The sequence below is a fragment of the Triturus cristatus genome, chromosome 3_1, assembly GCF_964204655.1.
Source record: "Triturus cristatus chromosome 3_1, aTriCri1.1, whole genome shotgun sequence".
NCBI lineage: Eukaryota > Metazoa > Chordata > Amphibia > Caudata > Salamandridae > Triturus > Triturus cristatus.
In genome coordinates, this window is record NC_140583.1 from 2,262,569 (window position 1) to 2,290,092 (window position 27,524).

The 27,524-nt window shown below is 44.8% G+C and overlaps 1 long non-coding RNA gene across 1 annotated transcript in view; it reads right to left on the reverse strand.

The window, feature by feature from the left end:
• Positions 1-5,401: 5,401 nt before the first annotated feature.
• The window catches only part of LOC146859565 (uncharacterized), a 424,617-nt gene continuing 402,494 nt past the window's right edge, over positions 5,402-27,524 (reverse strand). Inside the window, exon 6 of the long non-coding RNA XR_014979035.1 lies at positions 5,402-5,420. This is a non-coding gene — a long non-coding RNA (uncharacterized LOC146859565). The remainder of the gene's footprint in view (positions 5,421-27,524) is intronic.

Below are 27,524 nucleotides of genomic sequence, written 5' to 3' on the forward strand. Positions count from 1 at the left end.
TCAGCCGTTAGCAGGCCACAAGGGTGCCTTGAAAACTATAGATCTGGTTCAACGGTACTTTTGGTGGCCCAATATGATTTCTCAGATTAAGAAATTTGTGGAGACTTGTGAGGTTTGTGCCCGAGGAAAAGCTAGTAGGCAAGCTCCACAGGGATTGTTACGGCCCTTACCCACCCCACCACATCCTTGGCATACAGTCACGTTAGATTTGATTGTAGATCTTCCGCTGAGTAAGGGTTATAACACAATATTGGTAATTGTAGACACCTTCACCAAGATGAGCCATTTCATTCCTGTCAAAGGGGTCCCTTCAGCTCCAGAGTTGGCCAGGCTATTCAGAGAGTACATTGTAAAGATTCATGGGGTTCCCAAGATTGTGATTTCAGACCGTGGCCCTCAATTTGTGTCACACTTTTGGAAGTCATTCATGAAGGGAATGGGAGTGGAGGTCAGGCTTTCCACCAGTTATCACCCAGAGACAGATGGCCAGACAGAGAGGGTAAATCAAGGGCTAGAACAGTATTTACGTCTGTTTCTTTTAGATCAAGGGGGTGATTGGTCAGATTTGCTTTGGATGGCTGAATTCGCACATAATAACGCCAAGAGTGTCTCTACTGGCTATTCTCCATTCTTCTTAAATTTTGGACAGCACCCTAATCCTTTCAGTAATCAGGGAGATTTTGGGGTTCCAACAGTCAGCAATTTGTTAACTAATTTAAATCAGGCCCGCAAATCTGCAGAGTCCAATCTCCACAAGGCTAAGGCAGGTTACAAGAAACAGGCAGACAAACACCGAAGGAAGGCCCAGCAGTATCAGGTGGGGGAGAGGGTTTGGTTGTCTTCACGGCATCTTAGGTTAAAGGGCAATAGGAAGTTTCAGCCTCGTTACGTTGGCCCCTTTATTATCGAACAAGTGCTGGGTCCGGTAACAGTTAAGTTAAAATTACCTACCCAGTTAGGCATCCATCCTGTATTTCACGTGTCACTCCTAAAGAAGACAGCTCCTAATCTTAGATTAGAGAAACAACCCCCTCCTTTGTTGATAGACAAACATTTAGAGTATGAAGTAAAAGGAATCTTAGATTCAAAGGAGACAAAAGGGAACTTATTCTATCTAGTTGACTGGAAGGGGTTTGGACCTGAAGAGAGATCATGGGAACCAGCAGATGACGTTCATGCCCCTAGACTGGTAAAACGATTTCATGCACAGCATCCTTTGAAACCAAGACCGAGGGATCGGTCTTTGAGAGGGGGTACTGTCAGGAAGGATCTGAATGTCATTATCACAAGGTTTAAGACAGTGGGACAGCATCGGGTGTTGGTGAAACCTTCCCTCTGCAATTACTGGACTAGTGTCTAAAGGCTATGGACTCCGTTCTAAGATGGCCGCTCAATTTTCCTTACTAACTAATGAAGTACGAAGTCTCGCGAGAGAGGAGACTTCTTTTGCTCACGAAGCGCATTTTGCCGCGCACTTCAATTTAGTCACAGTCGAGTGAGGTAGCTTTAGTTCTTGCTCCTCGACTCGAAGTTTCCCTCAGTAATTTGAAGTACTTAGGTCATAGCAGGTCTCTAGGTGTAGTTAGAGACTTTAGTGAGAGAGTAATCCAGAATTAGTCAGAGCTAATTTAATCCTTGGGAGAGTAATTTGACTCCGCCGTCTACGAAGATATTTGAGGTATTCCAGGGTCTCCTTACTCCGGTAGGCCTACCGTTGAGCAAAGGAGACCGGCTGCAGCATTTGAAGATAACTCCACACAAGTAAGCCGTTACCGGAGAGATTTGAGAGCACCAGAACTACCACACAAGTAAGCAGAAAGCAGAGAGACTTGAGTACATTTGAACTTCAGTCGAAGAAATCCGTTCTTCATCTGTTTGCCTCTACCCTAACCCTCCTTGCGACTTACCTACTCTTACCTTCCTCAGTCTACCCTACCCTGTCCCTTTTTGCGCGTAATCCAAGTAACGCAAGAAGGACACAGTGAACTGCATTCTTCTCCTAGGAAGCAGCTTAGACTAAAACTTCTGTTCCAGTCAGTTTGTCAACCAGCGTGGCAAGGAAGGCTGGGAGAATTGGTAAGAGGGCTCAAGGGTAAAGAGAGTATAAGATTTGAAGAAATGAATAAGACCTAACCAGTTCTCTTATGTGTGTATTAGGTCTTCCTGTAGAACAAACCAGTGATCATCGAACTGGGAAAATAAAGAGAGGCATAGCTCTTGCAGAGAAACTGGTAGGGTAAAGGTCCAGGGGAAAGCACATTGTCAAATAACACCTGTTAGAATGCTGAATGGAGTTGTGTTCCCTTCTGTGCATTAGGTCTTCCTGAGCAATTCCTGAAAGACGAAGAGGGAGCCAGTTTTGCACGAGTGTCTCTTTTCTGTCCACTTCCCCTTTCCCCCTGCCTGGAGCAGTTGAGTCAACGCAGCTAGCTCCGGGAGGTGGGCATTGGGAATTCAGCTTCATTCTGCCTCCGTGAAGATTCCGTCTGGCCTTCCTGATACTGAGCTCTAAGTGAGTATGGATATCATCAGAAGCAGAGCTCTGAGACAGTATGGATATCCTCAGATGCAGAGTACTGAGTGTGTACGGATATCATCAGAAGAGCTCTGAGTGAGTAGGGATATCATCAGAAGCAAAGTTCGGAGTGAGTATGGATATCGTCAGTAGCAAAGCTCTGAGAGAGTATGTATATCCTCAGATGCAGAGTACTGAGTGAGTACGGATATCATCAGAAGAGCTCTGAGTGAGTATGGATATCATCAGAGGCAGAGTTCTGAGAGAGTATGTATATCCTCAAATGTAGAGCTCTGAGTGAGTAGGGATATCACCAGAAGCAAAGTTCGGAGTGAGTATGGATATCATCAGAAGCAGAGCTCTGAGAGAGTATGTATATCCTCAGATGCAGAGTACTGAGTGAGTACGGATATCATCAGAAGCTGAGCTCTGAGTGAGTATGGATATCATCAGAAGCAGAGCTCTGAGAGAGTATGGATATCCTCAGATGCAGAGTACTGAGTGAGTACGGATATCTGAAAAGGAACAAAGTGGGGAGTAGAGAGGTACTACTCAAAGGAGTGGTGGAGGTGGATACATCCTCCCAGTCATAAGTTCATAAACATAGTGATCCACACACAGATAGGTATGATATGTCAGAAACTCCACACAAAGGATAAGTATCCCATAGTGGTGGAGAATACACATTAGTTGTTAAAATACCCCTCACACACCAAAAGGGCCCTTGGTGTCATGCTTCATCATAGGGGTCTTCCCGCCCCTCTACGGGACGGGGCGTGCTACAACCTACGTTTGCGTGGGAGCACTGATATTAATGAGACAACTATGTGTGATGCGAGGGTGTGAGAGGAAGGGTCAGGAGTGAATGGAAAAGTGAATTAAAAAATACCTGGCTCTGTGGTCTAGAGAATTTTAATATACCGTTTGAGCTGGTATTAATAAAAGTGAGTACGGATATCATCAGAAGAGCTCTGAGTGAGTATGGATATCATCAGAAGCAGAGTTCTGGGAGAGTATGTATATCCTCAGATGTAGAGCTCTGAGTGAGTAGGGATATCACCAGAAGCAAAGTTCGGAGTGAGTATGGATATCATCAGTAGCAAAGCTCTGAGACAGTATGTATATCCTCAGATGCAGAGTACTGAGTGAGTATGGATATCATCAGAAGCAGAGCTGTGAGAGAGTATGTATATCCTCAGATGCAGAGCTCTGAGTGATTAGGGATATCACCAGAAGCAAAGTTCGGAGTGAGTATGGATATCATCAGTAGCAGAGCTCTGAGACAGTATGTATATCCTCAGATGCAGAGCTTGGAATGAGTATGGACATCATCAGAAGCAGAGCTATGAGTGATTATTGATATAATCAGATGCAGAGCTCTCAGTGATTATGGATATCATCAGAAGATGAGCTCTGAGTGAGTATGGAGATCATCAGAAGCAGAGCTCTGAGTGAGTATGGATATCATCAGAAGATGAGCTCCGAGTGAGTATGGATATCATCAGAAGCAGAGCTCTGAGTGAGTATGGATATCATCGCAAGCTGAGCTCTGAGTGAGTATGGATATCATCAAAAGCTGAGCTCTGAGTGAGTATGTATATCCTCAGATGCAGAGCTCTGAGTGAGTAGGGATATCATCAGAATCAGAGCTCTGAGTGAGTATGTATATCCTCAGAAGCAGAGCTCTGAGAGAGTACGTATATCCTGAGAAGAGGAGCTCTGAGAGAGTATGTATATCCTGAGAAGATGAGCTCTGAGAGAGTATGTATATCCTGAGAAGATGAGCTCTGAGAGTTTACGTATATCCTGAGAAGATGAGCTCTGAGAGAGTACGTATATCCTGAGAAGATGAGCTCTGAGAGAGTACGTATATCCTGAGAAGCTGAGCTCTGAATGAGTATGGCTATCATCAGAGGCAGAGCTTTGAGTGAGTATGGATATCATCAGAAGATGAGCTCTGAGTGAGTATGGATATCAGCAGAAGCAGAGCTCTGAGTGAGTATGGATATCATCAGAAGCAGAGCACTGAGTGAGTATGTATATCCTCAGAAGCAGAGCTCTGAGAGAGTACGTATATCCTGAGAAGATGAGCTCTGAGTGAGTATGGATATCATCAGAAGCAGAGCTCTGAGTGAGTGTGGATATCATCACAAGCTGAGCTCTGAGTGAGTATGTATATCCTCAGATGCAGAGCTCTGAGTGAGTATGAATATCATCAAAAGATGAGCTCTGAGTGAGTATAGATATCATCAGAAGCAGAGCTCTGAGTGAGTATGGATATCATCAGAAGATGAGCACTGAGTGAGTATGGATATCCTCAGAAGCAGAGCTCTGAGAGAGTACGGATATCCTGAGAAGATGAGCTCTGAGAGAGTATGTATATACTGAGAAGATGTATCCACAGAAGCAGAGCTCTGAGTGTCCATGTTTATCCTCAGATGCAGCGGTCTGAGTGAGTCTGCATGAACAGGAGCAGATCTCCGATAGAGTCTCTCTACTATCAGTAGCACAGCTGTCTTCATTATATGGAACAGAACCCTGAGTGAGTCTAGTTATTATTTGAAACAGAGCTCTGAGTGAGCTGAGCTTTGAGTGGCTGTAGTTTGGGGTAAGCTTTGAGTTAGCATGTGTATCATTAGGAGAAGAGCTCTGAGTCAGTAATCAACATTAGCAAGAGCAGAGCTTTACTATGTGGAACAGAGATCAAAGGGAGGTGCAAGTGTGAGTCTGAGCATCATCAATGTCCGTGTTTTGAATTACAGGTGTTACATCTTCACAGCAAGAAGCTTATTTATTTCATTATTATTCACTTGTCAACATCCTTCACAGCTTGATTTCCGGAGCTGCACTAATTTTTAACTCAGAAAAATTGTAAAGGCATACTTACAGCATCGTTGGCTCCACCCTAACAGGACAAAAGAGAACAGTGTTAGGTAAAGACCTCAATATTGAATGATGGAACAAAAGACACATAGGGGCATATTATCAAGGACATGCGATAATTATCGCAAATCGTGCTTAGCGTGATTTTCATTATCGCCGTCTATCGCTGGAGTACATCGCCGTGTTAGTGGCATATTAGCAATGCTTTGCACAATGGCGATGTACACTCCAGCGATAGACGGCCATAATCGGCATTTGCGTGAGAAAAGCAGCGATAATGTTAGTGCGCTATTGAAAACCTTGCTGATAGGGGAGTGTGGACTTAACATGTCAATCCACCTCCCACTGTGAATATAGCTTAGTCAAGTTTAAAGCAAGTGTTAAATTCCGGCGATAACTGCGGTTAGCGCTGCTTTTTTTATCGCTTGACCGGCACTGATAATAGGGTGATATTTTGGTGGCGACGGATTCCATGAGGATTAGGTGAGGAATGCCTACTATGCATGTCATTAGCGATAAATATCGCTGACATGCAAAGTAGAAAGAAAAAGGCAGGTAACTCAGGGAAACTCGCGCTATAGCTTGTTAGGAAGTCCTTGTAAATAGTGAGTTAAAAAAATCCAAATACAAAGTGAACATGAGGTGGGGTGGAAACTACGAAACCTATTCTTGCAGTTCCAATATAACACATTAGGAAGAAAGAACAAGCATTGTCAAAATCAAAAGGTCAGGACCTGGCAGGCTTGGGCTATGGTTATGTTTTTTAATACTTGTTATCGAAAAGCAAATGCCACAACAATTAATAGAAAACATGATGTTGTGAACAAGACATGGCCACCATTTGTTTGCAACAAAAATGTAAGATTAGAAAATATTCACTAGGGGGCGTGGCTTGGACGCCGAACAAGATGGCCGCCTGAGACCGGAGCTCTCCTGCGCCGCGGGGGACTTTTCATCTTTTCCCCGCTATCTGCGAGCGTTTTGGCTGATTTCTTGCGGCTCCTGTGGGCGGATGACTTCGCGCTGAACATGTGACCGCCAGACTTCGTTTTTCTGCAGTTTCTGGCTTGTTCCTGCCTCTCGATGTAAGTCCCTCAGCGCGACCGCCATTTTGAAATATGCGCGAGGTGTACGCGATGCTGAGGTGATTGCAGACATGCTTTCCTTGTTCTCCCTCCAGACACTGGACTTTATTGTTAGCAACCAAGGACCTCTCCTTTGTGTTTTGTGCCCTGCCAGCGCGCAATGCCTGCAAGTTATTCCTCATGTTGATGCTGCTTCCTGAGAGTCCCCTGCGTTCATGTTCCCCTCGCAGGCTCTTACGTATGCTGTGCTCTCTTTTGCTGTTCCACTTCAGTTTCAAGGCGTAAAACTTGCTCCATCATCATTACGTCTACGTGTTGGGTTTTTGTGGCAATTCCTTCACCAAGTTTCCGCGCATATGGCTTTCGCGCCCACTGGTGATCTTCCTGTTACCACCGGAAGCAATATTTAACTCCTGCTTGCAACACCTCTGAGTCTGGGGTTTCCTCATGGTTTTTGTTACTGCCCCTTACTGCTCCTGCTGACCGCTGTGTTTTCCGACCAAGCATACTGACATTCTTTGCTTTAGAGTACAAGTCGTTGCGTTGGATTGCCTCTTTGTCTTCCTGTCACTGGCCCGATCAAGCTTCTATGGGCAAGCTACGCAACCCGAAGTTTGTCTTTGTGCCCTCTAAGGCCCCACCTTCCTCTGCCTCTTCTTCAACGGCAGGTCATTCTTCTCATCCTTCTCCCACAGATCAAATGGCGACGGCATCCTCCGCCCGTTCTTCTCCATCACAGCCTACTTCCAACAAACCTTCTCCTTCTGCTTCCTTACCTAAGCGCTTGAAGCAGGACTCCTCTCCTCCTCCTTCTGAATCATCTCCATCCCCTATATCTATGGAGCTGATACTAGAGGAGATTCGCGCTTTGCGCCCCTTTGTGGAGGAGACTAATGCCAAGATGCAGCTTTTTGAAGCTAAGTGGTCAACTATGGACGTTCGTGTTTTTTCTGTGGAGCAGCAGGTTACAGAGATTCAGTCAAATTCTCAGCGCATCTCCTCTCTGGAAAAGTCTCTTCTCGCCCTCCAACAGCACACTGAGGATTTGGAAAACAGGAATAGGAGGAACAACCTACACGTTTATGGCCTGCCAGAGTCCTTGGAAGGAGATGATCCTGTTACGTTCTTCTCCTCTTTTCTTCTGAAACTTCTGGATCTTCCTGCTACTACCTCTCTCAGTATCCAACGAGCTCATAGACTTGGCCCTCGCTCCTCTTCTTCAACCAAACCGCGAGGGGTCATCATCCTCTTCCTCAAGTTTACTGATCTTCTCCTGGTCCTCTCTACAGCTCGAGCAAAGCGCCAAGTGTCCTGGATGGGTCAGAGAGTTTTTCTCTCTCAAGATGTCTCTAATGCCACTGCTGCCAGAAGAAAGGAATTCTTGTCTCTTCGAGCTCCTCTGCGCTCTATTGGAGCTAGATATGGTCTCTTTCACCCCTGTACCTTCAAAGTAACTCATCAAAATAATACGTGGACTTTCCAGGATCCAGCTGAGCTCAAGAATTTTATTCCCATTCAGACCAATGCTGGCATGGATACATCCAATCCTACTACTGGTTGATTATTTATCTTTTTTATCTCTCTCCTTGCAGGTTTTTGCTGATGTATTTCTTTTCTTGGTTTGCTTTTTCTCCTGTTAATGTGGCTCTATAGTGGTTATTGGTTTGGGTTCTCTGTTTTACATATAACGTCTGCTTCTGTGTTATTTTTCTTGACATGACTTTTGTATAACGTGTTTCTTTTTCCCTCCCTTAGATTGGCCGATCCGCTCTTTTGTATTTGTATTCCTCTTCGTCTCATACGATTCGTCTTTCTCATCTTCCGTCCTGGTGCGGTGTGTTGTTCTCCGACTTAGGAGGCCGTTCTAGTCGAATCCTCCCATACCCCACCGTCATCTTGTCATCTCCTTTTCCCCCTTCAGGTATGTTTTCCTCAGTCATCCGTTTTGGATATGTACTGTCTCTTCTCGTACTTCTTCTTTCTTCCCTCTTCCCCTCTTTCCTTCTTCTCTGCTCTTCTCTTACTGTCTCTTCTGTATTTCTTTTATCTTGCTCTTTTCTCTCATTCATTTGCTGTTGTCCTTTATGGCGTTCTTGTTTCTATGCCTTTTCTGTGTTCCTTGCACATTTTATTGTTTTTAATTCAAAGTTATTTCATGGAATGTGAAAGGTTTCGTTAACCCTATTAAACGACAGAGAGTCCTTTCCCATCTAGCCTCTTATACTCCTGATTTAGTTCTTTTACAAGAAACTCATCTTTCTGAGGCGGAGTCTCTTAAGCTGAAGAGAGGCTGGGTGGGAACGGTTTTATTCTCTCCTACATCTAATAAAAAGAATGGTGTGGCCATTTTGTGTCACAAGAAACTGAAGTGTAAAGTTCTTTCTCAAGAAAATGATGCTGATGGCCGTTGGGTTTTAGTTAAGCTGTTAATCAATTCTGTATCCTTGACTGTTTTTAATGTTTATGGTCCAACTCATCCCGATTGTAATTTTTGGCCTTTGATAACTTCTAAATGTTTTCAATATAGTGATTCCATGTTCATTTTGGGGGGGGATTGTAATCAAATTGTTGACCCGTTTCTTGACCGCAAATCCTCTGCCCGTTTTATTCCTCACAAATAACATACACAATTCCTTGACACCATTTCTAAATCACACCTTCTTGACTCATGGAGGCTGTCCCATCCTGACTCTCTGGACTATTCCTTCTTTTCACCTCCTCATGCCTCTTTCTCTCGGATTGACTACATCTCCCTTTCTCAGTCTCTTTCTCAAAATCTTCTGTCCTCGTCTATAGAGCCGATAGTTATCTCAGATCATGCTCCCATTGTCACAGTTCTTGATCTTCTTCCTCCTCATCCCAAATCTTCTCGTTGGCGTTTCAATAATTCTCTTCTCCTGGATCCTCTCTTTTCCTCTTCTTTTCTCGCTTTTGCTACAGAATTCTTTTTATTTAACTCTGATCCCTCTTTAGCTCCTCATGTTATCTGGGACTCCTTTAAGGCTACCGCTCGCGGTTTTGTGATTGATTTTGTCTCAAAGAAAAAGAAATCTTACCTTAAGAAACAGAAGGACCTCCTAGCTCATATTAAATCCCTGGAGCATAAATTCTACACTTCTTCTACTAAAGGTATTTTACCAGACCTTATCCGCGCCAAACTTGATTTCAACAAAACCACTACTGACAACGCTTCTTCAATATTACTTCGGAGCAGTGCCCGCTACTACGGAGGTCGCAACAAATCAGGTAAACTTTTGCCCAATTACCTCAAGTCTCGTAAGGAGCGTAATTCTATTGATTCGATTTATTCCACCGATAATCTTCTCTTGCATAAGGAGCAGAATATACTCGCCCAATTTCAATGTTTCTATCAATCTCTTTATACAACTGAGTCGCCTCCTTCGGCTTCTCTTATTCAATCCTACTTAGATAAAATTCCTCCCCCCTCCAATTCTCATCTTAACTTCCCTGGTCTTGAACTCGATCTCTCTATCACTGAACTGGATAGCGCCTTAAAGTCTTTAACTAAAGGTAAATCTCCGGGTCCTGATGGTTTCTCTGTGGAATTTTATCTCCATTTTTCAGATCTTCTACTTCCTAAACTTCTCTCACTTTTCCAATCCTTCTTTAACTCTGGCACAGCTGCTGGTACCTTTCACGAGGCTACGATTTGCCTTATACCTAAGGATGGTCGCGACCCCCAATTCTGTAAAAACTACCGACCAATATCCCTAGTTAATGTAGATTACAAATTATTTGCTAAACTTCTTGCCTTACGCTTGGATCCTCTTCTCCCGCATCTCATTGGCAAGGAGCAGTGTGGGTTTGTAAAGGGCAGACTTACCTCGGATAATTCCCGCCTTTTCCTCAACGTCCTAAATAAAGTACCTTCTCTCAACATTTCTTTAGCCGCCATTTCGGTTGATGCTGAGAAAGCTTTTGATAGGGTAGATTGGTCCTTCCTGTTTGCCTCCTTGCGCTGGCATGGTTTTGGCCCTAATTTTATTTCTCTTGTTTCTTTACTTTATTCTGCCCCTAAGGCGTCTGTTTTAGTAAATGGTCATCTATCCCCCTATTTTCCCCTACAGCGCGGTGTCCGTCAAGGTTGCCCTTTGTCCCCTCTACTTTTTGTTCTGGCCTTAGAACCATTCCTTACGTCCATTAGAAATAACATATCTATTTCTGGCTTCCCTTATGACAAGACTCATTTGAAACTTTCTGCCTATGCAGATGACATTCTTTTGTTTATTTGTGACCCTGACCAATCCATTCCGGCCTTACTGCTTGAGTTTAACTCCTTTTCCGAAGTTTCTGGATACAAGATCAACTCTGATAAAACTGAGATCCTCCCTCTTACCAAATTTTGTCTCCCTCATCAGTTCTCGACCACCGGCTTTGCATGGAACTCCTCTAAAATTAAGTATCTTGGAATATGGTTCTCTAACTCCATCTCTTCATCTATTCAATTGAACATGTCTGCTGTATTATCCCGTATTGATAAACTGTTCTCTTCTTGGAATCCTCTTTTTCTTTCATGGTGGGGCCGGCTGGATTCGATCAAAATGATGATATCTCCCATTCTTATATATATCTTTTCCATGCTCCCCATACATATCCCTGATATTTACTTCAAACGCATCGACTCCTGTCTCTCTAAGTTTCTATGGAATCATAAAAAGTCGAGAGTCGCTCTAGTTGCTCTTCGTAAACCGAAATCCAATGGCGGAGTCAATTTTCCGGACTTCCGTCTCTATCATAAATCTTTTTCTCTTCGTCAGGCTTCTAATTGGCTTGTTCTCGCACCCTCCCCTCTTGCTCCCCTTTGGCTTTCTATTGAACGCTCACTCCTCTCTCCTTTCTCTTTATCTGAGATTGTACATTTCTCTGCTAAGAACTTAACCACTCCTCTACCCCTGTTCAAGCATACTTCCTCTCTTTTATATGCTCTGGTCCGTCCTGGTTCTGTTTCTCGTGAATCCTTTTTGGCTTCCCCTATCTGGTACAATTCGCTTATTCTCCTCAATAATCGTCCTATTTGTTGGAATGTGTGGAGATCTAAGGGGCTGATGTGGGTTAACCAACTTTTCGATGGTCTTCTTCCATGTTCTTTTCCTCGATTCCGACTTTTGTTTCAATGCCCGCAATCCTTTTTCCGCAGATTCACTGTCCTCATGGCCATCATACTTGATGTTTATTATTCCCTTCCCTTGTCATCCTCTCCCGTATCTCGTTCCCCACTTCTTCAGATCTTGTCTACTCTTCCTAAAGCCTCTCTTATTTATAAATTCTTCTCCTCCCCCAATCCGACCCATCCGAAATCTAAACTGGAAAGTGCTTGGGACCGGGATCTGGGCTGTGACTGGTCTATAGCTGTTTGGGACAAAGTTTGGTCCAGGTCTTTAAAAATTTCCCGTTCCGCTTCACTTACTCAATCTATGTTTTTTCTATATCACAGACTATATCTCTCTCCTGTTTCTATTTCTCGCTTTTCTCCTGATAAGGACTCTAACTGTTGGACCTGTGCTGCCCCTAATGCTGATCTTTTTCATTTATTTTTTCTTTGCCCTTCTGTTCTCGTGTTTTGGGATCAGGTGTGGTCTCATGTCTCTCGTCTATTTTCTATCTCTACTACATACTCTATCCCTCTTCTTTTTTTAGGTAGTATTTCTGACACTCTAGATATTTCTTCACACTCCTCTGGTCTATTAGATCTTATGTTGGCTCTGGCTTTTCAACACATTTCTTCTAACTGAAAGGATCTTTCTAAGCTCTCTATACAATGTTGGTGGAACTCTCTCTGTCATCATCATAGGCTCGATGTACGTTTTGCCGCTGCTTCCACCCCTACCCTAAATAGAGATTTATTCTGGTTGCCACTCACACTATATCTTGACCGCATGGCTCTGAAACGTATCTCTCCTTTATCCTCTGAGAATTTTAAACCCCCATGAGCGACCCTTTCTCTGTCCTTCTTCTTCTTTTACCCTTCTTGTATTTTACATCTTGCATTTGTCTTTCCTGCCTTTAATTATTCCCTATTCTCGGCTTCCTTGCTTTTTCTACTCTACCTTGTCTTTGTATGTTCTCACTTTCTATTCTCCTTCTAACGCCTCATTCTTACCTCTTTCTTTCTTTTTTCCCTTCCTTCCTTTCTCCTCCTTTTTTCTCTTTTTTCCTCCCTTTTTCCTGGTTGCCTTTAAAACTTTTACAAAATGCTTTTTAAGCTTCCTTTAGGTTTCTTATGTTAACACATGATGATTCACTGTGTTGTTTCCTTTTTGATTCTATATGGACAATGTTCTTTGTATGATCTGTATTTCGTTGTTCTCTCTACTTTTCTTTCAATAAAGCATTTCAAACTGAAAAAAAAGAAAATATTCACTAATGTTACCATGTTACTAGTGGCGGCTCGCCAAGGGAGTGCTGCGCGGCGGTGAGGTGGGGCTGGGGAGGGCAGGGTGGGGGGGTAGTGGACTCCGACATATGACGGACAGAAGTAATATAAGTAATTAAATAAATAAAACAAATTTACCTTGCGCGCCCTGCATCGCCAACTCGGCAATGCAGCGCTTGCAAGGTAAATTGTTTTATTGATTTAATTACTTACTTTATTCCTGTCCGTCGTATGTCGGAGTCCACTACCCCACCCACCCTGCCCCTCCCCCGCCCCACCTCACCACCCCTCCCCCCGCAGAACTCTCTCGGCAAGCCGCCACTGCATGTTACCAGTGATGCTTTTTAAATGCCAAGACTTTTAGTCGTGCCTTGAATTTTAATGTTATTATTATTCTCGGTGAAGGAAACAATATTAAATCTCCACCTAAACACTCACTCAAATCGCACAAGCGACAACGTCAAAACATCACTAAAACACTTGACAACAGGTACAAAAGACACAAACAATAAATCACCATCAAACTGCACACCCAAAGTGTAGCCAAAATACACAGCTGGTATTTAAAAGTAAACATAAATAAAAAAATAAAATAAAACACAGCTTGAGGCAGGTTTGTCACTGGAGAGAAAGGACTGCAAGGGACAGGGATTGGGGGTTGAAGGACTGGGTTTCCTCAAGGTCAGGAAAATACTCTAAGTGCTTAAACACAGTACATTTGTTTTGTTTTTTAAACAAAATCCCCCGATCTGGGTTCCTCAAAAAATCCAGAATTATCATTTCACTTGTTTAAATTACTAAGAGACATTTTTGTCCCCTAATTCTGCCAGCATGTTTGCCAATATTGAACGCAGGGATGATTTACCTATACACTATCATTAATATTTAACGGTGAGAGCGCTGTTCTTTACCTCACAGTTCTTTATACACATTTTCCAAGAGTGAGAGCAAGGCAGTGTCCCTGTTCCCCCTGGCTGTGTCTTTCTTTCACTAACTCATATCTATAGGACGATAAACACGCCCTCACCAGCGACATCGCTGCTCATGGTTTATTCAGTGTCACGCTGGGTGAATTGGGAAATTGGTAATGTTAGTTTTCTCATGCATTTAATTTTACTTTGTTTCCCTCACAGTTATAGGCCTAAAGACCGTACTTGTAAACCATGTTCTGTCTAGATCAATGTTTCCTCACTGACGAAGACGGGTGAGTGCTTCCTCTCACTAATAATACACTATCCGGGAAGCCCTGAAGTGTAAGGCCTCCATATGTATTACTCCATATATATTTCTTTGTTCCTGACAAAGGCCATAGACCCGTAGGGGCTGGTCCACGCCGAAACATGTCAACCCAACCACTAGGTGTCATGAACCAGTGACTCATCCAGTAAACACCATTTTGTTTTTAGACTTATCCCTATCCTACTCTTTTCCCCTAATAAAGATTCACCTATAGGATCGAAGATAATTTTATTCTACTCACCACTGTCAACATGCAGATAGTCTCACTCCTGATGAAGGTTTTGCTGTCACTTGTAGAACGGGACACGACCCGATGATGACGCTATCCACCAAACCACACTAGGCGGAGATTACATACACCGCAGTCTGTGAAGGTGTGGTTGAGGGTCTCTGAGACAAAAAGTTCTGAGACTCTGTTATTGAGACTTATGTAGTTCAATCCCCCTTTCTGATAGATACTCAAAAAAGAAATCATCTAACTGGGCATCCTGGGCCAGATTCACAAAACTAACTTAAGACAAAATCCTAAACTTACTACCATTTTCGTATTCACAGAAGGCACTTACTCATTTTGGTATTCACAGAAGGCACTTACTCACTTCGGTATTCACAGAAGTTAGGAGTCCTAACTTTAGGACTCCTAAATGCCTTCTGTGAATACCGAAAGTCTTAAAATTAGGATTTTTCTCAGTTTAGGAGTCCTAAAGTTAGGACTCCTAACTTTACTACTCCTAAACTGAGAAAAATCCAAACTTTAAGACTTTCGGGATTTACAGAAGGCATTTAGGAGTCCTAAAGTTAGGACTCCTAACTTTACTACTACTAAATTGAGAAAAATCCTAATTTTAAGACTTTCGGTATTCACAGAAGGCATTTAGGAGTCCTAAAGTTAGGAGTCCTAACTATACTACTACTAAACTGACAAAAATCCTAATTTTAAGGCTTTCGGTATTCACAGAAGGCATTTAGGAGTCCTAAAGTTAGGAGTCCTAACTTTACCACTACTAAATTGAGAAAAATCCTAATTTTAAGACTTTCGGTATTCACAGAAGGCATTTAGGAGTCCTAAAGTTAGGAGTCCTAACTTTACCACTACTAAATTGAGAAAAACCCTAATTTTAAGACTTTCGGTATTCACAGAAGGCATTCTGTGCCTTCTGTGAATACCAAAATGAGTAAGTGCCTTCTGTGAATACCAAAATGGTAGTAAGTTTAGGATTTTGCCTTAAGTTAGTTCTGTGAATCGGGCCCCCTGAGTGTAGGAAAAAAAAGTACCTGACACTGACAATTTAGACATGAGACAGTCCGACCTAACCCTGACTATCCAGATATGAGACAGCCCTGCCTGACCCTGAATATCCAGATATGAGACAGTTCTACCTAACACTAACTATCCAGACATGAGACAGTCCTACCTGATCCTGACTATCCAGACATAAGACAGCCCTACCCGACCCTGACTATCCGGACATGAGACAGCCTTACCAGGCTCTGTCTATTCAGAGATGAGATAGCCCTACCTGACCCTTACTATCCAGATATGAGACAGCCCTACCTGACCCTAACTATCCAGACATGAGACGGTCCTACCAGACCCTTACTGTCCGTACATGAGACAGCCTTACCTGAGCCTGACTATCCGGACATGAGACAGTCCTACCTGAGCCTGACCATCCAGACATGAGACAGCCCTACCTGACCCTAACTATCCAGACATGAGACAGCCCTACCAGACCCTAACTATCCAGACATGAGGCAGTCCTACCAGACCCTGAATATCCAGGCATGAGACAGCCATAACTGAGCCTGACTATCCAGACATGAGACATCCCTACCCGACCCTGACTATCCGGACATGAGACAGCCCTACCAGACCCTGTCTATTCAGACATGAGACAGCGCTACCTGACCATGACTATCCAGATATGAGACAGCCCTACCTGACTCTTACTATCCAGACATGAGGCAGCCCGATCTGACCCTATCTATTAGGACAGGGGGCAGCCCAGCCAACACATGTGAGCTCCTTCACGGCACCTTAGAAGGAGGGTAAACACACAACATGCTTAGGATTGAGGTGCGTAATTAAAATACTTTGTAAACCACAACTGACAGGTACGTACCAGAAGACCACCCTGTATTCGGAGAGAAAAAGGAGATGATAGAAAGATTAGAAAAAGAGTTCTGTAAATAGCACACTTAAATCACGCTAATATTTTATTGTATTTTTACTTAAAAGCTTCTTTTTTTATACCTCAATTAATCTAAATTAACTAAAAAAGCCAAGAAAAGAAAACACTGGGGGTCTGATTTAAATCTTGGCAGACGGGTTACTTAGACACAATGGTGACAGATATCCCTTCTGCCGAAATATAAATCCCATTATATCCTATGGAATTTATATTTCAGCGGACGGGGTATCCGTCACAGTTGTAACAGAATAAACCCTACACCAAGATTTAAATTAGGCCCTCAGTCAAAGTTTTGAAAGGCAATGTGCCTGGGCACTTGTGGTGTTCCGGACAATCTCTGAGTAATGTGCTGATTACTGTAGAAATAGAAATACAAGCATTTGTAAAGCGCAGAGCTACCTCCGGAGAGGCGTCCAGGCGCTGGGGGCCATCGAGAAGATTGAGCGAGCTATTGCCCAGAGTCACATGGTGCTGGGCTAACCTGCCGCCGGCGATCGAACCGCGAACCCCGTAGTCCGGAGTCAGGCACCCTGGCCACTGCGCCACACCTCTTCCACTGTAGATACTCAACTCAGATTCATACTGACAAATCTGCAAGTATTCGAAAATATCAATCACCTCCTATGGAAACCACCCAAAAGAAGTACATGAAAGTTCATCAATGCCCCTCACGGGGGGTGTTTCCATGGACGTACTACACAATGACAAGCACTTGAGAACCTGCCGCTTTCCCCGTACTGACAGTCCTTACAAAAGAAGGTGTGCACCACCCCTCTACTGCCACCATGTGACTTGCCAAAAGTACAAACATGTCCAGGCCTCCATACAGACTCCCAATTAGATCTGCCCCTTAATGGTTTCACACAGGATGCTTCGTTCCCTCACGTAGTCTTTTTAATGTCTGGCCTAAAGATAGCTTTAGTTGATAGTCCCACGGTTTCCCAAAAATATGTCAAAAATCTTTACATACCGAGGCTTTCAGTCAACATTCATTTGACATTTAGTTATTCTAGTATCGCTCAAATAATACTCCCTCCCCTGTCAGAACGAAATATAGGTCATTGGATCAGCCCACCTCAGCGATTGAACTCCTTCAAATTTAGTAAGAGACTGCATTTGACTTTGCACAAGTATACATACACCCACAAAATAGCTCCAAAAACAATAGAGAATTTTAGTCATTGTACTTCCTGTTGATGCTGGTGCGTATGTATAGTAGGGTGTAATCTTCTATTCCCATTACACTCAAGCTAGTGTAAGTTGCAATGTTCACTTGTAACTATCAACCACTGTAGATATATTTATGTATCTTTTGGAAAAACAAGCAAAGGCACTAGAATAGCAAGAGTGTATATGCAAAAATCGAGGGTGAAGACACAACCCCTCAGCTTTATGATTGCCATTTCGAGGAACTGTATCTGAGTTCAGAGTGACCTCTAGTAACAACTTGATTAACTACAGCAGCTCTGAGGCCCTTGCACTTCTTCCAGATATACTGGTGTTGCAGTTACACGTGTAGGAAACTGGGTTACTGGTTGAGGGGGATGAAACCCTACTCAACAGCAACCACAATTCTTGTCAGCGTGAAACAGAAGCAAACCCCAAATTAACCTGTGCTCGACCCTTCGGTAGCTTGGCATGAACACATTCAAGCTGAACTCTGTTGAGTTGTGTCACTATGCGTCATTCCGATGAGCCTCGGCAGCTCGGTTTTGGCTGACCTCACATCACTCCGCGTCAGTTCTAATGCAACTGGCAGTTGTACGGTGAGGCTTTGCGCTGTGATTCCACTGAGGCTGACAACTGTGTAGTGAGGCTTTGCAGGGCTTTACGGTGCATGGTGTCGGTTCTGTTGAAGCTTGCAGCTGTGAGGCTAGGGTTTGTGGGGCTCCGTGCTGCTTAGCACTCGATTTACAGGTGACCACAGGTGAGCTGGTAAGGTACCTGTATCCCAATTCCAAGGGTCCATTACTAGAGGGGTACTACTTGGGGGGTGCTCACAACAGACTGGGTTCAAGAACGTTGGAGCCTTTTCTGTCCTTGAGGCCCTGATCAGGAGGCCAAGCAACTAGCCCCTGGAGTCAATTTGGTGGTCCTGGGTTCAAGATGCAGGTCAAGTCCTTTCTTACTCCGACAGCAGGGCAGCAGAGTAGCAGCACAACAGAGCAGTCCTTTTTGCAGCACATCGTCAGAGCAGTCCTTCTTCTGAGTCTTCCCTAGGACCAGATGTGACTTGACGAGTTGGTACTGAAGGTCTACTATTTATCCTTGGTGCTAGCTTTGAATTGAAAGAAGCTTCTTGAGTTCTCCTCCTCCCAGAATGTCCTGCCTCCCTGTCCTATCTCCATGTTGGCTACACGCATAATACTAGAGTGAAGTTTTTTGTGTGTGAACAGATCAAAGCATATTGATGTGTAAGTAGGGCTGTGCATAGTTCCACCCCTCCATCCTGCCTGAGATTGACTATCTGTCAGATACGTCCTTGATTTACGAACCACACAGGAGTAGAATGACGTTAGCTCCCAATGCCCTTCTCGGAACCTTCCCCACTAGGTTTCTTGGGTTACACCTTAGTAAGTGAGTACCGAGGGGGGAAAGGGGATGGGACAAGAAGAGACAACTCCAAACACTGCTGTTCAGCACGAACCTCCTCCCTCGATGTTAGCGACAGCTGCAGACAAATCATGCAATCAAGTGGCGAAACATTTATAACTTACTTGCATTTAGAATTTAAGATAACTTATCTTACCAGGAAGTGTTTAGAGTCTTGTCCCTCTTCTACTTCTCTTTTTGCGCTGCGTGTATTTGAAGAGAAGTCTTAACTCTTGTTGTTCTATCTTTGCAAGAATGTTACTTATTCTCTACTCTAGAAAATTAGGATAAACAAGGTAAGTGTACATCCTATTAATTCTTTTGAACCTGTAATTGTGTTACTTCCTTCTCACAGAATATACTCACTGGATAGGTAAGAGTTGTTTTTATTTATTGGAGTCTATTGGATTTACTGCCACCGTTGTTGACCTTGGAGTTCTTAGGAACTATTTCTTTTATTTGGTCCTTATTTTTTCTGGTGATAAGACTGCCTTCGTTATTATGGAATAACCCAGTTGAGGCGTCCGATGGCTTAAATTGATTTTTGTTTATTAGCTTTTAAACAAGCAAGTAAATCATTCTTTCCAAAGGACTTGCTTCCTATTTATTAGAACTTTCGCTTGAGTCCTAATTATTGCCAGCTGGGGGCTATTGAGTTACAAGTCAAGAGTTTATTTTAGCCTGCACGTTTATTTCAGGTTTGCATTCTAAAAAGCTACACACGAAGGTTAAAATGAAGGTTAAAATGATTACTTCCTTTGTGCAAGCCTTGTGAAGAATGCTGGTGTTTATTCAAGCATGAAGAGCTATTTCATAATGGGCTCTTGAACTTGAGAATTACCGGGCCTTCAGTACTTGCTTGTGAGAAATGAAATGACTCACTCATGCATGTTAAAAGCTTCCTCTAATTAAATGAAATGGAAGCTCTTTGCCTAAACTCTCGTGTTTTGTGCTGTTAAACACTGAAAGGATTATTTAGAACCTGGCGAAGGTGACAGACAGCGTTTCTTCAGAACAATTTCCACTACTTTTTTCTTTTCTCTATTTAAATCCTGGAAAGCTTCAGTAGATGGATTAACTTAGTTTTAATTCCTTCACACATATATTTCTGAGAGCATTGGTTTTTTAGGATTCAGTTTTTCTTTTATCAATTGAAAATTAAATGACTTTTCTCATAGATAATTAAACTTTGACAGTTCAACTAACCTGAGGTTTTAAATCCGACGAACTAACCCCGAGTTTAGACGCCACTACCCTGACTAGCTTTCACGACGCAGAAACAGGTGCTTCTCCTGAGGAATCTTCGGTGAAGTGCACCATGGAATGTTGGAGCACACCTCACCATCTGTCATTCACTGCAAGACTAAACCGCTAACAACAATATGCTATTGCAGCAAGTTGGCAGCCATGTTGGAATTTCTACGATGCCAACAAGCACTCCAACTCAAAGGATTGATTGCTTTCAGAGTTTGCGATGAGAGCATAGAAGCCACGGAAGCAGAAGGAGGAGGAAACCTGCCGTGATTCCTGACACTATCCAGCCACACCTAGTCCCTCTATTGTGTGGCTGCCTGCCTGGGAGAAATATACAAAGAGCAACTGCTAACTACACCTAGACATGTGACCCATGAACAGACTGCAGGCACCAATTGATTAGGACAATAAAATGCCAACTTTATAAAAGTTAAATTAACAAATCACAATGCCAATACTGGTACTTATTTCCCTGTATTTCAACTGGCGCATAGAATTGAATAAATGTCCGCCTGGGTACTTAATTCCAATCGATTTGAATCCAAATGAATTCAAAATTCACATAATTTAATCAAGTGACAGAATTTTTTGAACAATTTAAAAAAAGGTTTTCAAGCAACAAAGTGAAGAACCTATTTTTTATGACAACAATACACTTTATAATTATAACCTCTTTATACTCCAACTTTCAGCCTCTCTCAATCCCATTCACACGTGTCACCACTACGGTTCATTCAGACCACTCACACTCCAATATTCCAAAAAACAAACACTTCTCAGTGTTTACACTTAATAACACAACAAAATCATGTACAACAGAAATCCATACAGGAAATCATTTCTAATTTACTCCAAGGTGCAGCCTTGAAAAACTACACAATTCATCTCTATACTGCACCATCAAGAGGCTAATTTTTACACTTGTTTGGCTAAAAATAAAGGTCGACGCGTTTCGAACCCCGAGTTTGCTGCTTTCGGGTGCTCCTCAGAACCATAATCTATAATTTCGATATCAGCTGATCCCTGCTTGTCTTTAACTGAATTCATTAAAATGGAGGCTGGTATGCAATCATAGTTCTTGTGTCTCATGAATCATGGCACGACTCCTACTCTTTATTTGGAATCCGCACGGGGCCTCTCACTGTGATCTTTATATGAGTGAGATCCAACTTTGTGTTCCTTTCAGTTGGAGAAACTTTTCTTTAAATGGAGTCACTCTTCTCACGCCGCCTCGAACTTCCATTTTAAGCAAAGGCGACTGGAGGTGGGAGTCCTGCGCCACAGGAAGAGCTGGATGGAAATGGTGGCCACAGTCATCAGTGTGGAGACGGTGGCAGGAAATGGGGGTCTGGACACAGTTCGATATGACCTGACCCCACAGCAACAGGGTGAGTAACGACCAGGAACTGGGGGGACGGAAGTAGATGGGCCCAATGGCACACATGGACAATAATAAGCAGCACACTGCACACCCACAATGAGTGTGGAACATGTCCCTGATACCCTTGGCACACTGCAGCACACATAGAAACACCAAGTAGTCCCCCGTCCACAATGTGCACAAATGGGTCCCCTCCATATCACCAATGCCACAACCTACCCATGCACATGTGCTGAATCCCGAAAAGCAGCGGCTCTGTGAGCCACATGGACAATGCAAGTGACACTGCATGACAGATAGAATGGCTGCAGTCACAATACATGACAAGGTGCATGAGACGACATTGAGGTGGCTGAGTGTGGACCACATCCGTAAAGGAGCAGGTCACACTCTGACACGTCCACGTGCAACTACAATCCATGATGTCAAAAACACATCTGCAGACAAACAATGCACAAGAGTACAAAAACCGTACAAGAGCACAAATGACCCAAGACGCAAACATTCCAGCACCCGAAAAGCACACAAGCCAAAGGCACACTGACTAAAAGGAATAAGGGGCCGAAAAATCAGAGCTGCAGGGCAGACTCACCAACAATGCAGCACACACACATAGCAAGCATAGTACACCAACATTGACGACAATGTCGTACAAAGTGCAACCCTTACACCACTGGACAGAGGACACAACTGGTACCGCCCGTGCATAGTAACTGGCCAATCACATCTGGCATTGCATGACACTGTGAAATGATAATGTACGAGTACAACCTCACATTCGTCATGAAGTCGAAATGTCCACTGTATGCCATCAAATAGCCAGCTTCACCAAAACAGCCAAAATGCATACTGTCAGGCAGTCTGAATGTAACATCTCCAATGCGTGAACATACATGGAACACACTGTTAACCTGCATCTCCCCGCTACATTGCAGAGGGACAATCAACACCTCCTGCAGAGCAGACCACACATCTCTACAGTGATGATGAAGAGGACATCCTGCACATTTGCCCAGACACCCTCCAACGGCTCGTGGACAGCATCTGTACACCACCCCCAGGAGCAGGGCAGCCCAGCTGCATCACAGTGACACCACACCCTGCACAGACCACACAGCAGGAAGCCACGGCTGGCTTACAGGACCCCCACGACCAACACATGGAATTCCAACGCCGTGTGTTAGGGTGCCATGAGAAGATGGCTGATCAGCTGCGGTTGGGGTTCGACCGCATCGCAGCCAAACTCGATGCCATACATGGGTGTCTGAGTCCAATCAGGGACCACTTACAGTCCCTAACGGACACCCACTGTCCACACCATGCTCACCAACAATCCTTGGCTGACCTCGCTGGGGCCATTACTCGGATACAAAAACTGTCTAGTCAGACAGGCTCCAGCGATGACAGCACAGAGTTGGCACGGATGCGGAGGACAACAGAGACCATGGTGCCGATGCAGGCTGGAAGTAGGGCTGCCACGGCTGAACACCAGCGAGATGTAGCTGGGAACTTCCATGCCTTGCAGATCCTAATCTTGCCAGAGCCTGATCCAGATAACTGCTGCTGGAACTTCGGCACACACATCTCCGCCCCCTGATTTGTCATTGGCACACAGTGATGCATTCCCATCACCTTCGCACCCTAATGTGTCAGCGCCCCATGGTGATGCAGCCATAACACCACCACACACACCTGATACACCGGACACAGAAGACGTCTCAGAGGAGTAAGATGTGGAGAGTAATGACTGTGTGAAGTTGGCAGGGTATGCTCAGACGTGAGTCCATTGCTCACTTTGCCACTGGATTCAAGCAAGCCTGGCTGAAGACGGCTGAAATGCCAGAAACCGGTCCTAAGAAGCTTGTTTCCGGTCCAGGGAAGGCATGGGTTGGCAGTTCGGGCTGGACTGTTCCCATGTGGCACAGGGTCAGACTGATTTGCATATGGCCATGTCTGAACTGGGGTGGCAGAGTGGGCTAAAGAACGGTGATGGATCAAACCCAGATCTGTTGACTGGGTGTGAGTGTTTGATTGGTTCTGATGCTCCGTCCATCACCACCCCCTTTGTATCGCTTTGTTCGCCATAAGTTGGCAGGGTATGCTCAGGCGGGAGTCCCTTGCTCACTTTGCCACTGGATTCAAGCAAGTCTGACTGAAGACGGCTGAAATGCCAGAAACCGCGCTTAGGAAGCTTGTTTCCGGTCCAGGGAAGGCATGGCTTGGCAGTTCGGGCTGAACTGTTCCCATGAGGCACAGGGTCAGACTGATTTGCATATGGCCATGTCTGAACTAGGGTGGCAGAGTGGGCTTAAAAATGGTGATGGATCAAACCCAGATCTGTTGACTGGGTGTGAGTGTTTGATTGGTTCTGATGCTCCGTCCATCACCACCCCCTTTTGTACTTCTTTGTTCGCCATAAGTTGGCAGGGTATGCTCAGACGTGAGTCCCTTGCTCACTTTGCCACTGGATTCAAGCAAGCCTGGCTGAAGACGGCTGAAATGCCAGAAACCGGTCCTAGGAAGCTTGTTTCCGGTCCAGGGAAGACATGGCTTGGCAGTTTGGGCTGGACTGTTCCCATGAGGCACAGGGTCAGACTGATTTCCATATGGCCATGTCTGAACTGGGGTGGCAGAGTGGGCTAAAGAACGGTGATGGATCAAACCCAGATCTGTTGACTGGGTGTGAGTGTTTGATTGGTTCTGATGCTCCGTCCATCACCACCCCCTTTTGTACCGCTGTGTGAGGAAGGAGGCAGTAGCATCAGTATCCGCCACATGGCCTGTCCCTGCCTGGTTCAGCCCAATGCATCATGGCCTGGAACAACACCCCCCACTGTCCCCCGAAACACTCAGTGACATTCACCTGGACCCCGACATGGCCTACCATATCTGCTCTGGTACCAATTACACAGCAATCCGGCTGCGGACTGAACTCTTCCTCTTCAGTCCACCACTGGGCAACCACATTATGTGTGCTTGAACTGGCCATGTACCCCTCCAGCTCTGACACTCCCCAGAATGTGAATAAAACATTCCAAATCACACAGATGTGTCATGTCTATGTTCACTCACGTATACAAGTATGGATGAATGTAGGGACATTGATTGCACAAAAAGACACACCCTGGTAAATGTCATGTATGAGCATGTTTGACTCTGACCCACATGGCCAATTAGATGACTGTGAAGGTGTGAACTAGCTGTGGCCTCATTGCACATGAACAACAATCTCACAACCCCCCAACGTAGCCTCACATCCAGGTGTCATAAATGGCTGTGTGTGGAAATGTCAAAATCTGTCGCACGCCTGCAGTAGTGTCCCACATCGCATGTGGCTACAGAACATCTGTTCGCATGACCTACTCACACACATCAGTGTGGACACAGTCAGTTTTAATGGATCACATTGATGCACATGGCAAGAAGTTGGACACCATACTCACATTGCTGAAGACATGTAAGAGCACAGGTCTAGCAGCAACTATCCCAAACACAATGTCTGGCTCACAGAGGTGGAGCTGCCAATATGGATTGACCACCAGTGTACATGCGGCAGTCTGTCCCTCACAGTGTACGGACAATGCTCATTGAGGCACAGGATTTGTCATACTAATCAACACTCATCACAGTTGTACACTGGTGAAGTTGCGTTGACTTTATTAGCATGTGCTGTCAGTACGGGTAAGGAATGGGTCACAACAGGCAGACTAATGCTAAAGACACTTACAGGCAGAATGGGAACGTGTCGAGTTGCAAGTAATGGGGAAGCAAAAATGAACACATATCCTTACGGATGGCAAAGGTCTCAGCCCACCTTGCCTTGCTGGTCGAGTCATGTGATGTTTGGCATCTGCTCATTGCCCCGTGTCTGGGGACACGACTCACAGCCCATTGGATCTGCATGGAGCTGTACCACAGGACTGCGCCGACTGTGTGCGATGCTGACAGTGAGCAGGTGAAAGGGACCAACAAGGTCACATGTCATGCTACATAAGAATAATAATAAGAATAATAATAATAAGCAAATTTGTAAAGCGCAAGGCTACACTAGTTAGTGTGTCCCCGCGCTGCAACAAGAGCCCGTTCCAGGCAAGTAGGGTGAGGCAAAAAAAGGGATCAGACAGGGGAATTCCCAGATGGGAAAAGCCACGTCTTGAGCTTTCTACGGAAGATAGTCTCCGATGATTCCAGCCGGAGCCCTATCGGAAGTTTGTTCCAGTGTGTGGCCGCTAAAAAGCGGAAGGAGCGCCCACCCATCCTGGCTCTTCTGATGGTCGGAATTCTGACCTGACCCGTCCCACTAGATCTTAAACACCGCATGGGGACATGTGGGGTAAGCAGGTCATGCAGATGTGAGGGGCCCTTCTTCTGCAGAATGCGGTGACTAACACACATAGCTTAAAAAAGAACACGTTCCCTCACCGGGAGCCAATGCAGGAAAGCCAGGGCCTTGCTAGATGAGGCTCTCCTCGGAAGCATTAGAACGTGTCGCATTCTGGATGCGCTAGAGTCTCTGAACACATTTAGTATTTGCTCCCAAGTAAAGAACGTTCCCGTAGTCCAATTGATATGTCACAAGGGCGTGGACCATCGTTTTCCTCGCTGACACAGGGAGTACATCTAAGGTCATCCGGAGAATACGCAGGTCCCTAAAACAGTTTCCAGTCACTCACCTGGTATGAGTTTCAAAAGATAGTTTGGTATCTAGCCATATCCCCAGGTTCTTTACCTGATCCCTAGGTGATGGGGTAGGACCCAGCGTCTGAGGCAACCATGCAGAGGACCAAATCAAGGTAGCCTTACCGATCACTAGAACCTCTGTTTTATTGCCATTAAGTTTAAGGCAATTAGAGGCTTTCCATGACGCCAGTTCTTGAAGACACGTTGAAAAATGAATGGCTGCCTCGTCAGAGTCTTGAGCAAGACCCCTTTGTCCAGCTTGACGCTTTTGGAGAGGAAAGGTTTCTGCGACACCTGAAAACTGCGGTTAAGTAGAGAGGACCTTAACCATTCCATTGCCATGAGTGTGGTCTCCCTCCAACAGTATGTCAGATTTAGGAACATTGCCTAACGACGCTGTGCAGCTCCGCCCATGGGGCTGCATCACCTTGCACAGGTGTGTGACAACACGCGTAGGTGCACGCACATGCATTCTGAGTCGTGGCGAATGCAGACATGTCTACTGTTGTCCTGGGATGTATGACCATTCCTCCACGATGCAACACGGTGTTGGGATCTGTGGCTCTGGGTGTCAATCAGTTATGGCCTCAGGAAGGTAGTTACTCGTCCATGAATGCGAGCATAGCTTCATAGGCAATCAGTTCCCGGAGTACATTGTTCTCGAGTTCAAGGAACACGAGTGAGAGCCAATCCATTAACTGGTCCGGACAGATATGCTCCGTCCATGACGTTTCACCAATCCGCAACACAGCCCAATGGGGAGTGCCACAATGTGGTCCTTGCACACGAAGACTTGTGCAATCTCCCATCCACTACTACCAGCACATATGCCACAGATCAGGGCGTCCCATGCATGGGTATCCTGGTAGCACTCCTGTTCGTGGGCCAACAGGGGGCACACACACAAGTCATAATCCAGTTCAATTAACATTGTGTTGGATAGGCAGACCTCCATGGGCCACTCGAATGTGCATGATTGACAGTGGAACCAGGGCTGGACGCATGTGACGTATGCAAGCCGGAAACTCAGACAGTACTGATTCGCAAAACTGCCATTGGCAGAGCTCCCAACAGATGCAGCAATCGTGCACGGTACAGTTCCATGTGACAGGGGTTCTTCATGTGTTCGGGATTGCCTGCCATTGCATTTGTTGGTCTCGTACTACTGGCACTCCTCAGACCGGCAGCAGTTCTATGGACGATATGCCACAGCTCGGAGCAATGAGTCGTATGTGTGTTCAGCGTTGTGTCGTATGTTTTTTTTTAACATATATGATGGGGGCATGCCATACAGGTGTAGCTCGTGCAG